We start from the raw sequence: 16,029 nt of genomic DNA, 5'->3' as shown, positions 1-16,029 counted from the left end.
AAACTCACATCGCACACAGAGGACACACAGCCACCTGCAGACATGCACACACACACACCTATTCCTTGTGCTTTTCTTTGACCATGTGGGTGGGCTCAGAATACATTTTCCCCCATTCGCCCACCAGCTGAACTCTCTCTCATCTCATGCTCCCAGAACATCCAGCAAATCCCAAGCACAGCAGATCCACCAGCACAGAATCCATCAGGGACCCAAAGACCAGGACTGGAGAGCTTTCCAGAACCGCCCCCTGTGGCTGCCCTGACTTTTCACCTCCGGGGCCCCTTTGATTACTCCCTGCCTCACCCCCAGCCCAGGTTCTGAAAGAGCCTCCCTACCAGACTGTGTTGATTAAGTATTCATTCATTGCCCCATTTTTTATTAATCAAAGACATGTATAATTGCCCATCGGAGCCGTGATCAGCGTGAGATAGCCAGCCCAACCAGCTGCATTGCTCTCATTCTGGCCCAGAGCAAGTGAGCTGCCAGCTTCCTTGGCCTGTGTGGCCATTTCCTCCTCAAAAGCTGAAATGGGGAGAGCTTCTTGCATATTCATGCAGTTGGTAGGTAGACGCCCCCAGGCACCGCCTCCTGAATCCCCCACCTTTGCTTCCGGGATCCCAGGGACTCAAGCTATTCCAAGCCCACCCTTCTTTTTAATGCAGAAGAAATAAGAGATTAGGACAGTGGAAGGCCAGGGGAGGGAGTGCTTTCCAGATTGCTACCAAAACGCAAAGGATTGAGAAAGTGCAACCACCTGACTGCACGGGGTGGGGGCAGCCCTGGTCCTATGCCATTATGAGCTACAGAGTTCTGAGCAAGCTCTTTGTCTGCCTCGCCGGTGAAATGAAAACTGTGCTGCTTTAATTACAGTAATTGTCATAAAAGAAATATGAGGTGGGTTTGTTGCTGCAGGTATGAAAGGCAGTAGCCAGACTTTAGACGGTACTGGGTTCTCCAGTTTCCATAGAGCCAGCTTTGGGAGGGGACTTCAAAGGAACTTGCCCAAGGTCACTCTGCAAAGTTGCAATATCTCCCTGACTCCCAAACCTATGTGCTGATGCTACCAGACTTAACATAGAATATTTGGACATTAGAGAAGACAAGTCTTTTTTTTTTCTTCCCCAAAATTAACTGATGGGGAAATAAATAAGAAAATATAGCACGCCAAGGCAAACAGGACATAAGATGCAAGATTTTCTATTTTACCGCAAGACACAAAGACACTGAAATTAATTCAAGCCCTATCTCCTGCTCTGGCTTACATTTTGGTCTCCTGAGGACCTGGGGGATCAGTTAAGTGTGGAAGTAGCAAGGAAGGAACAGAAAAAGTCAAAGCAAACAGAGAGAGATTCTATAATGTAAATCACCAGGAACAGTCAGAAAGGCCCAGCTCACGGGCTATCTGTGCATCCAGGACTGGAGCTCAGGATGTGGGACAGGTTGTCAGGGCTCTGTCCACCTTGTTTTATTACCTCTCTCTTGGCTCTTAGTGCCCCCAGCCCACACCCACATCAATGTCTGCAGAAGGTGCTACCTCTAGTGGTGCATCAGTCTCATGGAAATTGTTGGGATGGAATGTTAGAATATCCTCTGAACCATTCCCATTTCATTTGGTCCGAGTTCCAGCAGCTAGCAGAAGCATGTGCTATTAGGATCACTCTCACACCTCACTCCAATGAGGTTTAATAGGTAACATCAGAGAGAGCATTGATCATCGTAAGGTCAGATGGCACACCCTATGTCTTCATTCTTTCTCTCCTTACTTCCTTTCCTCCTCTTCATCCTGCATCTTTTTAAATTTATTGATCTGCTCTCAACAAACATTCCTGGTGCCCGAGGCTTTCTGCCAGAGCCTGGGATTTTGAGAGAAGAGATTCAGCACCTTCCTTCAAGGAGCTCGTTGTCTAGTTGGGGAGACAAAGAAACACAAGATTTCTGGAGTGACCGAATGGTCTTCCCCGGCAGAAGCCAGTGCAACACTTTCAGAGGCATGGAGCCTGGGCAGAGCCAGGACATTCAGGAATCCACTAGAGCAGACATGGCAAAGGGAATGGCAACGCTTGAGGCTGAAGTGACCGCCCAAGTGAAGGTGTTGGACCACAGCCCACATCAGTCAATCACGTCTATGGATTCTACCTCTTCATGTCTCCCCTACCCACCCTTGGCCCCTGCCCTGTTCGACATCACCACCTCTCACCATTGCATTCTGCTGCTGGTTTCCATGGTTCCCATTTGATACAGGACTTGTATTTTCGATATGCCAAGCAAACAGGCAAATGAAACAGAAACGTGAACTTTTTGTCCTTGAAAAATCTGGGCTCACAAAAATCAAAATGTCTGTTTTTTTCCAGCTTTGGTCTTCATTGAGGTTTCAAGAATTTGTTTTGGAAGACAAAAAGTAAATGCAAATATTTTCCATTTCAACTGGGGAGAAAAATACTCATCATGTTGAGGCAATGCCAAAAAAAAAAAAAAACCCACACAGATTTTTTGGGCCAATTACTGATAGTACAGATCCCTCTGAGCTCCAGTCTCCTCATCTATAAAACTGAAATCGGTTGTTGTATAGATTAAAGATAATGCAAGAAAATTGCCCAATTAGTACACTAGCTAATTAATAAATGCAGCTATTGTTAACAAAAAGTATTTAATTACTGAAAAGCAAAATAAATTATGAAGGGTGGATGTTTGAGGAGGGTTGCAAAGTGCTCACAACCTGAAAAACAAATCAGTGAAGGGTGGGGGGGAATCGCTGTGTAACGGGTGAGCTCGGTCACCTGTATTAGAAGTCCCACCCCAGAGAACTGATCTCTGTGTGGCACCCAAACAAACATCAGTGTGACCAGGGTGACCTCCCCACTTGAGTAGGTTTGTCCAAAGCAGAGTGCTGTTTGCCTGTACCGTGAGCTGTGGGAAGGAAGGACATCTGTTCACAGGCCAGAGAGGACAGAAGGGGCGGGAGTCTGACAGCTGGGCCTTCAGGGTGTCTCCCGCTGTGCTCAGCATTTCTGACAGGGCTGGCCAAGCCTCTACGTGGCCCTGAATGAAGATGAGGCCTCCTTATTCTGGGAAGATGTTTCTCTGACCAAGGGTGCATCAAAAGGACACCCAAAAGCTACTGGGAAGAAGGGGTGGCTCCAACCAGTCAGATCAAACAGCTCAGGCCCAGGGGATGTTGGAGTCAGCAGATGTTGCAATCCGATCAGGCCTCCCTTCTATGTGCAGGAGAGCAGAGCTCCTGGACCAGCCACAGGGAGCTTCTGGGCCAGTGCCTGGGAGAGAAATGAGGCCATTTGAGCCTCCTGCTGCCCATTGCCCCCACCCAGCTCTAAGTCCACATTCACCAAGAAACCGTTTATTGGTAACGACTTCTCGTACAAACTTTGCTAGAACAGGGTACCCTGGGTGCACTGACAACTTGTGAATCTCCGAAGCTAAAGAACAGGCTGAAGAAGGCTGTCAACTCGGAGGCAGGCGCCACCCCTGAGAGGTACAACACCTGTCAATAGGACCTGATACTCGTTGAGCGCTGGCCACCTATCAGGCACCATTCTAAGTGCTTTGTGCCGATTCTTTCACTAAATCTCACGCCAGCCCTGCGGGGATAGGTGTTGTTATTAGCATCCATTATCTGCGCCATTTGAGGCCCAGAGGGATGAAGCAACTCCCCCGAGTTCACAGGGGTAGGAAGTGACAGAGCTGGGATATAATCTGGATGTTCTGAACCAGTACCCCACCAGCCTCCCTGAGCCTCGCCCTCTCCCCCGCCGGGCGCTGGACGGAGCGTGACTTCTGAATTGACTTAATATGGGCAGCAATTACTAGTAATAGGAATTGGAGTGGGGACCCCTTTCAGAAGTGTCATTGGTTAAAACAAGGAAGAAACAGTGCCTCTCATTCAGCCCCGGGGCCATGTCTCCCAGCTCAATTTTTCCAACCGCCCACCCTCACCCACATGCAGTCTCATGAAAAGAGGAAATGGGTCCAGGCAGAGGAGACAGGACTCCTGAGTGAAAACAACAGGGTTTTTTAGACGCACTGCAACCCCAAGATAAAAGGAACAAGAAACCGCTGGGGCTGGTGGAACACTCCCCTTTTGCTATGGGGAAAGGCAAAGGAAAGCGGGACAGAGCCGGAGCAGTTCCCATGGTGCCAAAGGAGGGGAACATTGGGAAGAAGGCGGAAGCTCTCCGCTCTCCAGGAGAGCTTCCCCCTTCTTCCCAATTTGACTGAAACCCAGCACTCCTCTAGCGTGGCTTCCTGTCCCTCTCTTCCCTTCCTCCCTGCATTGGCCAGATCAAGTTCATGGTGACACTACAGAAGCCCCCATGAGAATCTGTAGACAGCACACTGGACAGAGATGCAGACGTGGGTCTGGAGCACCCCAGCTGGGCAATCTTGAGCATCTTTCCCTTTGGGACTGGCTGTGATGCTGGGACCCATGCAGAGACTGGAGGGGAGCCAGAGTCTGCTGTGGGGTGTCATGTTCTCCCCCTCCTTATTCAGAGGACAGCAAAGGCCTAGATGGCGAGTCCTCCCTGGGACACTCTGCCTGGAAGCTGAAATGGCCTGACAGTGACTCAGAAACCACAGAAGTTGTCGAGGCTGATGGGTTCCTATAGATTGTACGGGCAGCTCTCCTCGTGGGCTGCAAAACCACAGGATGGGCTGTGACCACGCTCAAGGAAAGAGCCGTCCCCAGCAAAGAGCTTTCTGCCCTCTGAGTCTTAAAGCAAACACAGACTCGGCTTTCAGTCCTTTGGAGACAACATTGACTCTGGGGATACAGCAGGCCTCAAAGGTGTCCTCTTCTCCTAGAATTCTCCTCAAAGAAACATCACTTGGGGTACTAATAATGGCAACAGTAATGACAACCATGTACTGCGTGCAGCTCGTAGGTCAAGTTCTGTGCTAAGAGAATTGTTTCGCCCCATTACGGCCCCCCATTAGGTGGCTCCCACCATTATGCCCACTTTAAAGGTGAAGACTGTGAGGCCTGGAGAGAGGAAGTAACTTGGCCAAGGCTGGGAAGTGGAAAGAGAGGGACTTCCGACGCAGGTAGGCAGGCAGACTCCAGAGCTGTGTTTGAACCACACTTCTATGCTATAGAGCCCCGCTTGCTGTGCCAACCTCATCCTCCTCCAGGAAGCCTTCCTTGACATGCCCTCCACTCCCCTCCCCTGCACAGCAATCCTCTCTGTCCTCTTCATCTTGATATTGAACAGAAAGTGCTGGTCCACCCAGTGCTCGCAGAGCCAAACACCGAGAACTACAGTGGAGAATATTGGCTGTTTTGTTATGAATGGTGCCACCCAGGAAAATGGAGGCTAACGCTCAAAAGCCTGAACCCCCTAGGCGTGTAGGTTACAGATGACATAGGGCTAAATCACAAGACACCGTGGGTAAGGGGTTTGGGGTTGTGCCAGGAGCAATGGTGAGGTCAGGGTAATGAATCCTTTCTTCAGGTCTTGAGGACAGTTCTAAGGTCTGTTCCAGCATCTCTCTGTCTGGTGTCATGGAAAAGTAGCCAGTGGGCCATTCCACCTGAGGACTCAGGAGCTGAAACCCAACTTAAGGGAAAGGTGTTATCCCCAGCCTGCCAGAGGGCCTGACCGTGTGATCATTAGTCAGGTCCAGCTACTGCCTTCTGCTGTCCCGTTGCCTGCTGATTATCCAGGAAAAAGGCTAATTCTCTGAGAGCTATATATAAAGACATATGATCTCTAGAGCTAGGATTTCAAGCTATATTTAATCAAAGTCGTGAAGATCCTTGGTTTCGGTCTCGCAGCATACCTTTTTATACCATTCTTTGGACATCTCGCTTCTACTACCCTCCTGGTGTCTCCCCGCCAGCCTTCCTATGAGAGCTTAGTTGTTGTGATTCAGTGTGAGGGAAATGACCTACACTAAACAAACTCACAAGAGACTGATCGATAAACCTGGAATGCAATTTGTTAATTGACACTGAGAAATGAAACCACCCAGCACACAGGAATCCTGAGGTTGGCTGGTCAGCACAGTCTCTTTCAGGAAGGATAGACTTTTGGGAAAGGAAATCAATACTAGAAGGTTCTTTGTTGAGTACAAAGTCAGAGTGAAGGAAGCTGATGGACTGACACTTAGGTGAAGGCTGACACGTCCTTCTAAAACCTCCTACCTGCCAACATGTCCAAGGCAGGAAGCTCTATGGGTGTCTTCTTCTCTGCATGATGCTGGGTTCTTCTGGACCCTATGAGATCCTACCTTTCCAGCTGCATGCATTAGGATCGCAGCCGGCTTGTTCTTTGCTTATTTGTTTAGATTAATTTCTGCATATTTGATAAGACTGAAAGGCGATTTCCTATTGAGACTCGCTGAAGAAGAGTCAATACGTACAGGCTGTACTGCCCTGTGCAAGGCCTTCACCCCCCTGTTATCATTTCATCCTCCTGCTGCTTTGCAAAGGAGGAATGGCAGGCGTAGGAAACCATGGAGGCCAGACAGCCTGGGTTTCAGGCCCAGTTAGCAGAGTCCCCATCTCTAAATTGGGGATAATATTAGCACCCACCTTATCATTTGTCTAGAGAATTCAATGAGTTAATACACATATAGTGCTTACAGCAGTGTCTGGCATCTGGTAAGCACTCACTGCTTGTTAGAAATGATTAATAATTCATTTTATAGATGAAAAAACTGAAGCCCACAAAGATGAAAAGTCAACTAAGATCACACAGCCAGTAAGTGGTGAAGGTATAATTCCAAATCACACTGGCTTCCTTCAAGTGCCAAGGTCTTTCCCTGAACCAGTTCCTTATCTTGGATCCTTCCTAAAAATCCAAAGGATAGCTTGTTGAAGAATGGAGCTACCCCACCCCCGCTCCCCAGGATGGGCAAAATTTTAAAGGATAAAAATAAGTAGGTCTGGCAAGGATGCAGAACAACTGGAGGCAGTAAGTAGGAATAGCCACTTCGGAAATCTGTTTGGCAGCTTCTAATTGAGTTAAACAAACACCTACAGTATCAACCAGGTTCAACCCAGGGAAGCAGATCCACTGTGTCTATGGGTTTGCCGAGGGGATCCAGCCTACTCAACATGGGAGCTGATTCAGCAAACTTGCCAGGACATTGTCTTTGCATCTCACATGGGAGTTGGAATTCCACAGGTCAGGCAGTTCGAACAGAAGATGGATGGAACATGGGGGACGTAGAGAACAGGCTTGACCCTGGCTGTGTGGCTCAATGGGTTGGGGCATTTCCCATGCACCAAAGGGTTGCCGGTGCAATTCCCGGTCAGAGAACGTACCTAGGTGTCGGCATCGATCCCTGGTTAGGGTGTGTACGGGAAACACCCAAACCACGTTTCTCTCTCACACTGATGTTCCCCCCTGCCCCCCTCTCTTTCTCATCAATGGAAACATGTCCTTGGGTGAGGATTAAAATAAAAGAAGAGGCTGGACCCCATAAGTCCCAACTGGAATGTCTCAAGGATAAACCGAACCCCTGAAATTCACATCAGGGTTTGTTTGTTTGGGGTTGTTTTCTTTTTTCTTTTTTTTTTTTTTTTTGCCTCTGTCATTGACAATGTGGTTGTTTTGCAGAAGCCAGGATCTTTACCTTAAAGCTAAATAAACACACCTGGCTCATCAGGAAGAGAAGCCAAAGAATGGACCAGCTGCTGCTTCCTGCCAACAGGGTGGGTCAGCCGATCAGCCACACCCTGCAGGAGCCACAGCATGGCTTCTTGCTTCCCTTCTGCCCTCGAATCCCCCCAGAATCTCCCACGTGGCCAAACCTAACCAGAAACATGCAAGAAATGAAATTCAGCCTAGTGAAGCTGGTACATTCCTACAACCACACCTGCCCTATGATCAGGTGATTCTGCCCTAGATCGTTCCCTGAGAGAAATGAGTGCATCTCTTAACCAGCACCCATGCACAAGCATACTCATAGCAGCTCTATTCATAACAGCCAAAAACTGGAAGCAGCCAAAGGCCGCCAGTAAGAATGTGGATAAGCAAATTCTCCCATATTCACAGGAGAAAACTGCTCCACAATAAAAAAGAACAAACCAACGCTACACACAACATAGTTAACTTCACACACATGATGTTGAGCAAACAAACAAACAAACAAACAAACAAAACCCACGTGCCGAACATAGAAAGAGTCAGGAGGCTTTAGATAGGAATAAATGATAAGGATTGATTCAAGGGTCTTAGGGTTGCAAACCGGGAACACAACTAGGCAATACCCAGCGTGTTCCGAAGAAGATAGAAAAGCTGAGTATGGTTAGAGTAACAAGTACATTCTTGAGGAATGATCAGTCCTGCCTTCTTGGCCTCTGGGTTGGTCTGAGATGTTTCCTCTGCGTGACCAACGGTCGGGACAACGGGGGTCAGGCGGTCTGATGTGCGAACATTCTTTCCTCGTTCCTTCGGGGGGTAACCAGAGGGGTGTCTGGAGGTCTGATCTATATCTAGGCATCAACTCAGGGCTGGAAAGTTCAAAGGCTGAAGTTCTAGGCTAGTTAAAACAAGAATGGAATGGTGGGGGCGGGGGAGGGTGAAAAAAGATAGAATTTTTTCCTCCCACCTCAACCTACTTGATTTTAGTAATTTAGCGGCTTGGATAAAATGACTCCATTTTATTTCTTCACTCTATTTCTCGCAAGACACAAAGATTATATATATATGTATATATATGTATATATATGATTACATATATATAAAATGCAAATCTATTTGTGTGAAGTTCCAGAACAGCCAAAATGAGCTGATAGTGATAAAAATCAGAACAGAGGCTGATGACTGCCGGCAGGGAAGAGGTGAGTTAGTCATCTCTATTGAGAAGAGGTCGGGTGGAGCCTCCAGGGCGCTGGGAAGTGGCCGCTGTCTGGGTATGAGTGGTGGTTGTGCAGCTCTATTCACATGTGAGAATTCATTGACTGTTCACTCCTGAGGTTCCAGTCCTTTTCAGCACATGTGATGTGCTGTCATATGCAGCTTCCTGGGTCCCAGCCCCAGACACACCTGATGATTCTGATGAAGCTCTGGGGAAGACTCTGCCATGTGCCCAGGTTCTTCTTGGATGTGCTCCCCATCCGTACAGTCAGGTATTTCTGAATTCCCCCTGAGACCAACATTTTCTAGGACAGAGAACTTCCAACTTTAAGCCTATTTCTCTGGGATTTGAAAAAAGCAAATTCCTAGTCAAGACGTCACCTCAGAATGGGACTTTAGACAAAGTTCCTTCCTGGTGATGGTGTCAGAGGCGTGTTAAAAATCTCTGAAGTTGAATCGGCTTTGGATTTAAGATACCAAGTGGCTTCATGGTTCCCTGCTTTCATGGACCATTCCTTTGGGAACTGCTAAGAATTGGAGCTTCTTTGTTTTCATAGTTCCGTCCCACATCCCAGCCGCCACTCAGCCGCCCTCTCCTGCGTGAGCCGGGCCAGGGCAGCTGCCCTCCTCGGAGAGGCTGGGTCTGTTGGGCACTGGACTCGCTCGCTCTCTAAGTGGAGGGAAGCCTACAAAAAGCTCTTAAAGGTCATAAGGCTCCTGAACACACATGGCCCCCGTTTCTGAACAGCTCAACAGGAGCGTGATCCCCTTTCCTCCCATTGAGGACACAGACCTACCTGGGGAGGAGATGACAGCACCAGTGTGACTCAAAGACCCTGCCCCTCTGTCTCCCCTTCCCAGCCTGTTTCCTCCCTTGTTAGCTGAGCAAGGGCTTGCTGACAGAGGAAAAGGAAGAGACAGAATAATCACGCACTCATATGGACACTGTTCTCTACAATTTGCCAAACAAAACACTTCTCCAGGCCCTCCCTGAGCACCTGCCCCACCAGCCGGAAGGGCTACAGGCAGAGACCTTGGGGAAGGGTTTGGTTTCAAAGTCCCCAGTGAGAAGAAGACACCTCCCAGAGGTAACTGCGCAGATACTATCAGCTACTTATCAGTGCACACCTGATAGGTATCTGGGCTCAGATTAAGTGATTGGGCTCAGGCCAAGCATCTGAGTAGGTGAGAGAGGCGGGGGTGGGGTGGTGATGCCCAGACTGCATTTTGCAGCTGGTGGCCTGAGACTTTGGCAAGAGCAGACCAGGCTAAGTTTACTTTCTCTGCAATCTCCCCTTGCCACCCACAAGTCAGCCACAGAACCTCCCTTCCACCTTCCCAAGCCAGGAAGCCAGAGCAGCCAGAGAGCCTGGACTGAGACAGGAAGGAGGCCTCTCGAACTCTCACCTCACCCACCTGTCTTCCTCGAGCTCACATTTCTCTGCATCCACTGGGGCTGCTGGGGCTAGTTATAGCTGACCTGCCTACAACCTGTGTACCTCAAAGTCAGGGATCATCAGAGTCCCCATATAGGGTCAGTCTTTAAGTCATATTGAGGTGCAAAGGAGAGACCTCAAGTCAAATCTGGAAACAGAGAGGTCCAAAGCAAGTGATGGGCCTGGAGGAATGCCGATAATGGGATCCAGGAAAGAGGGCTGGCAGATCTATCCAGAAAGAGCAACTGGAGGGGACTGATCCCCACTGAGCTCTGCACATGGCCCGGTCTAGGCCCCGGTCATGCTGATGGATTGGGTCCGTTCTGGATCTGGGATGTCTGCGGGGTTCCTGTGACTGGGGACTGGACAAGCCTAGAGCTGTGAAGAATCCAGGTCAGGCCACAAGACGCTGGAGTTAAAATGATCACAAAGAAGATGGAACCAAGACTGCCCACGTGTGTTTGGCAGGGCCTTGCCCCAGAGGAGTTCCGAACAGGCCTCCCCACGAAGAGCCAGCTTGGCACGTGGATTATTTCACGCTGAAGGCCATCAAGACCCTGCAGGCTCACAAGAAACAGTTACCTCTCCCTGAATGAATCTAAATTTGGGGCCTTGCCCGTGATGAGTTATTACCAGAAATGACTTTTTATGACCTACCATACATCGGACCAACACCTAAGTACTTATTGTCCTGCGATGCTCTTCCTTTTCTCTGAAGCGCCAAGGCATCTTACCTCATCCTTAGTGCAGAATCTTTAAGTTGGCATCTCTGAACCTCTCATGGGTGAAGGGTTCCCATATATACGCTGGTAATTCAATTTGGTCCTTTTCTCTTGTTAATCTGACTCGTGTGAATTTAATTATTAGGCCAGCCAGAAGAACCTCGAAGGGCACATAAAAATGTCTTCCTCCCCACAGTCCCCACTAATTCTACAGAAGTGAGGCTTAGGAGTCAAAGGTCATTGTGATCTCTGTCCAAGCCCCTGATGGCCGCCCCTCATCCACCAGCCTTCCTTGCGCTCTGAGACACTCCCCACTGTGTGTCCTTGAATGAGTCCTTCCTCCTCTGAGCACCATCCTCAACCAGAAAAGAGGGGTGGTATTGCACTGAGCTCCCTCCCAGCACTGTGTGAGCATTGCTCAAGAGTCAGAAACCCTCGCTCCTCCAGGCCCTCCACCACTATGGTTAGCCATCATCATCGTAGTCATTACTAGAGAGGCAGGGCTGAGAGCAGTGGCACTGAGTGAGGCTTCTGGCTGGGAGCAGCTGGGGTGTGAGACGCTGGGGCGCAGAGAGGGACAGGAAGCAGCCAAGGCCGGGGAGAGATACTTGTTGACCCCAAGACAGGCTGCCTGGGGGTCAGTGCCGAGCTCCCATGGCCCCAGAAAGAGCTGTTACTCTCCCTTCGTTTAAGTGATCTGGAACCTCGGATGGGCTGCAGTGCTCCTGAGCTCCCCTTCTCCTCACCGCTCTGCAGGAGAATCCACTGGGCCCTCCATGTACAGCCACCTCCAGCACAAAGCCCCCTCCTCTGTCCTTCACTGCCTCACTCCCAGCCAACTCCTACTCACCCCTCAGAGCCTGACTCAAATGTCCCTTTCTGAAGGACACTGTCCCCAATCCCCAGGACTGGTGTGAGCTCTCTCACCATGGCCCACACTCTTTCATCATAGAATTTATCCCCGCTTGTACCTACATATTTTTGTCTGGGATTACTTGACGTCTGAGTTCTCTCCCTCCCTACCACATACATGTAAACACTCAAAGGCACGGGGTGGTGGCAGGGACTTTTGCAGTTATTTACCCAACAACCATTTATTGAGTGACTGCTGGGTGCTAGAAACTGCTCCAGGGGCTCAGGTACATCTGTGAATAAAATGACAAAAATCCCTGTTCTTTTGGAGTCTACATTCTATCTAGTAGGAAGAGACAGACAATAAACAATAAACAGAATAAATAAGTAACTCATATAGTGTGTTGGAAGGTAGTGGTGAATGCTTTGGGAAAAAAGATAAAATAGAACTGAGTGTGGGAAGACGTGAGAGCAAGTGAGATCGTGAGGTGCAGGGCAGCAGGGAGGCCTCAGGAAAAGGGGGGCATGAGCAACATGCTGAAGGAAGCAAGCACTTGGCAGAGAGCTGCAGTCACTGCTAAACCTCCAGCCCCCGGCCCATGCAAGGCACCCAGTAGCATTTAATAAATTACTAAAGAGCCCTGGCTGGTGTGGCTCAGTGGGCTTAGCGCCAGCCTGCAAACTGAAAGGTCGCCGGTTCAATTCCCAGTTAGGGCACATGTCTGGGTTTTGGGCCAGGTCCCCAGTTGGGGGCATGTGAGAGGCAACCGATCGATATCTCATACATTGATGTTTCTCTCCCTTTCTTTCTCCCTCCCTTCCCCTCTCTAATAGTAAATAAATAAAATCTTTTAAAAATAAATTACCAAAGAGATAAATGGGTGAATGAAAGGATGGATGGATGGTCTTTATTCAGCTATGTTTAATGTGCACCTAGGATACCATTCATTACCTAGGACCTAGGGGGCTGGGGTGGTCACTGTGGTTGACCCCTCCCCCCATTCAGCAGCAGTGCGGCTCCAGATCCCACCCACAGGGCTGCCCTGATGAGTCCAATATAATCGTGGAGCTACCATGCTCTTGCCAGACTGACTTGGGAACCCCCAACTTACGTCAATCCGGGTATGTTATCCTCTGGGTGACAATTACTTGTCTCAAGTGGGGTTTGACCTCAGATTTCCCAGAGAGAAGGAAAAAGACTTTTTTACCCCATGACTGGGGAAGGCCAACTTTCTCCTGAAGATGGACAAAGAGGCATGTTTAAGCCAGTCTGGGTGAGGGTTTCTATAACTTGCACCCCAAAATGCTGTAACTGCTGGGGGCATCCCTCCCACTCCCCCTGTGTGTTGGTTTGAGGTCTCATGGGTCAACTTCTCCCTTTTCGCCAAGGTCCTAGAGGCCCCACCCCACCCTCTCCTATCTCTATGCACCACCTAGCACCGGCTACTTCCCTCTCACAGACACCCCGTGAGGTACGCGCTTCCCCACCTCACAGACAAGAAAACAGTCCTAGAGAGGTGATGCAACTCGGGCTCAGTGAGGCTACTGAAACCTGCCTCGACCAAAAACCCGCCTCTGACGCCATCACCAGCCGCGGCTGGGGAAAGGAGAGGATGAAAGCTTCTGCTGAAAAGAGACCAAGAGACAAGAGAGAGGGTGGGTCCCCAGGTCCCACGGGAGAGGCCATCAGGGTCCTGACATCTCAGCACCTCCACCTGGGCCCACCTGCAGCCCGGATAGCCCCCCATTCTTTTGGTGGGTTTTGCCTCAGGCGGGACATTCCTCTTTTTTAAATTTTAAATATTAAATTATTAAAGAGGTAATGCACGCGCAGGGTTTTTATTTTTAAGTAAACAGTACAAAAGGTTACAGAGTAAAGAATAAGTCTCCCAGGATCTGGGGCAGAGCCTAGGGCGGCTGTTGTGGGCACGGAGAGGGGGAATCTCTGTTGCTCACACCCCCAAACTTCTCAAATTACCCAGAGACTCCAGTACAGTCTGCTGGCTGGACCAACACTGTGGCAGAGCCAGCCGCCCCGGTCATGTCAACCAGAGTCTTTCCAACCCCAAATTCTGGGCAGCTACTCTTACCCGTTTGGCTCATGTCCTTTCAGAGAGTCTGTACATGTTATCTGTACGTGTGTGTGATTATATGAAACAGGGTTTTGACACAAACGGTAACGTCCTATGCCACTGTTCTGTGACTTGCTTTGTTTTCTTAGTGTCTTTGAGAAAGACTAAGTCCGTAGAAGAACACATAGACCTTCATCCTTTTTGGCGGCTGTGCATGGCTGTACTAACATTCATGTAACCGACCCCACTGCCGATATCTAGGTTGGGCGCACTGCATCACATGCTACCACGCACGGGCAAGGCCGCGCTGACCCGATCTACAGATGCCTTTGTGTACAAGGATGATTTCCTAGAAAGGGGGCTAACCTCACAGGAACTCAGATGCCTAATCCGCAAAATGAGTGTAATAGGGGTTTTTCCCCACAGTGTCGTTTGTCACGAAGATCCAGTGAAATCGCGTCTATACGCGACTCACCTCACTGCCTGCGATGCAGCGAACACTTACAAATGCAGTCATTGTAACTATTACAGCGAACGCAGGAGAGTTTTGACTATATCCCCCAGACAATAAAAGAAGCTTTGCTTTTATAGAACTCATTCTACCATGAAAATAATACTTCAACAACACTAACGAGGAAGATGCTTAAACAAAAAGGGAAACCACTCATCGTTCTCCCACCTTCAAATGATTTTTGTTTTTGCATATTTGCCTCCAGACTTTGTCAACATGAATACTTGACCGTTCATGGTTGCAATCACAGGATTCACACAGATTTTGTATTCTGCTTTCCACAAATGCGATGCGATACACAGTTTCCGTGCTTCTGCATGGTCTCCATAATCATTATTTTTGTGGCTGGGTGATATTGCATTGACTAGATTAGCCATGGTTGCCTTCACCACCTCACCGCCTGGAGAAGTGTGCAGAAGGACCTCACCAGCAACACCCCTGAGGCGTCTCTCGTATTGAATTAGGTTCTTAGGATCAATTCCTGGGAGTGAGATTAAGAAGTCAAAAGGTAATAATATTTTCAAGGCTCTTGTTACACTTCCCTAGCTGGTTTTCCAAAGTTTTACACATTGTTTCCAGAGATGTAAGGAGCGCAGACTTCATCCAGCCTTGCCAGTGCGGGGTGATGGTGTTTACCAATTCTGCTAATTTAGTAAGTATAAAATGCTAGTCCCATACTGCTTACATGTCCGTCTCCTTGATGAGGAATGGGGAGAACTATTTTCTGAGTACTTGTTGAGTCTCTGCTTATCCTCCTAGGCAAAGTGGTTGCCCACATCTCTTACCTGGCTTTCTGTTGAACCATTTTCCAGGTATGTGCTGACTCCCTGCTTACCCTGCTCAGTAAAGTACCTGTCCGCAGCCTGCGCCTGTTTATCTGTTGACGCCTTAAGGCTCTTCTTCAGTTTGAGTGAGCACTTGAGAGTCGGTAGATATTCATCATTTGCCAGCCAGATTCAGCCATTGGAGCAAGAAGGCACATGATCAAAACTACACCTTGGGAAGATTAATTTTGAGATTAATTAAGGAAAGTGAACTGAGAGACAAAGAAATCTGTCAGTAGGCTACTGTGACTGGTCCCCTAGTGGGGTCTGAGTGGAGGTGGGAATGGGCAGGAGGGTCCACATCCCCCGAAATAGAGCTTGTGACTCTCCACCTTGCCCCTCCCCAAGCCCCTCACACAAGTACTCGCTCTCCCTTGCAAACTCAGTGGCTTCAGTCCACAGACTTTGAGGGAAAATGAAGTGTTCTCTCTTGTCCATTCACTATGTACATGAAAGGAATGCCGCCCATAAAGGGCCATGCCATGAGGGGCTGCCACAAGTACCCCCTCTCCACCTGAGGGACTTTAACTGGGTACTTCTTCCTCTGGGGGGTGGAGAATTAGTGCAGCAGTGAAAGGGGAATCATCAGTCTTTCATTCTGTGGGGGAGGAAGAAACTTCCCTCTACTCCTCAAGGAGCTTTTGTCCAGTCTAATAACTAAATGTACACGAGACAGATTAACACGAGAAAATAACAAGTTTAGTTACATATGCACGTATGGGAACTCCACATACAGGAGAGCTTCACAGACAGAAATTATGTAGCCTTGGCTGGATGGCTCAGTTGGTGG

Source organism: Desmodus rotundus, chromosome 5 (assembly GCF_022682495.2).
Source record: "Desmodus rotundus isolate HL8 chromosome 5, HLdesRot8A.1, whole genome shotgun sequence".
Lineage (NCBI taxonomy): Eukaryota > Metazoa > Chordata > Mammalia > Chiroptera > Phyllostomidae > Desmodus > Desmodus rotundus.
The sequence above is the reverse complement of the archived record's forward strand: the minus strand, read 5'-3'. Positions refer to the sequence as shown.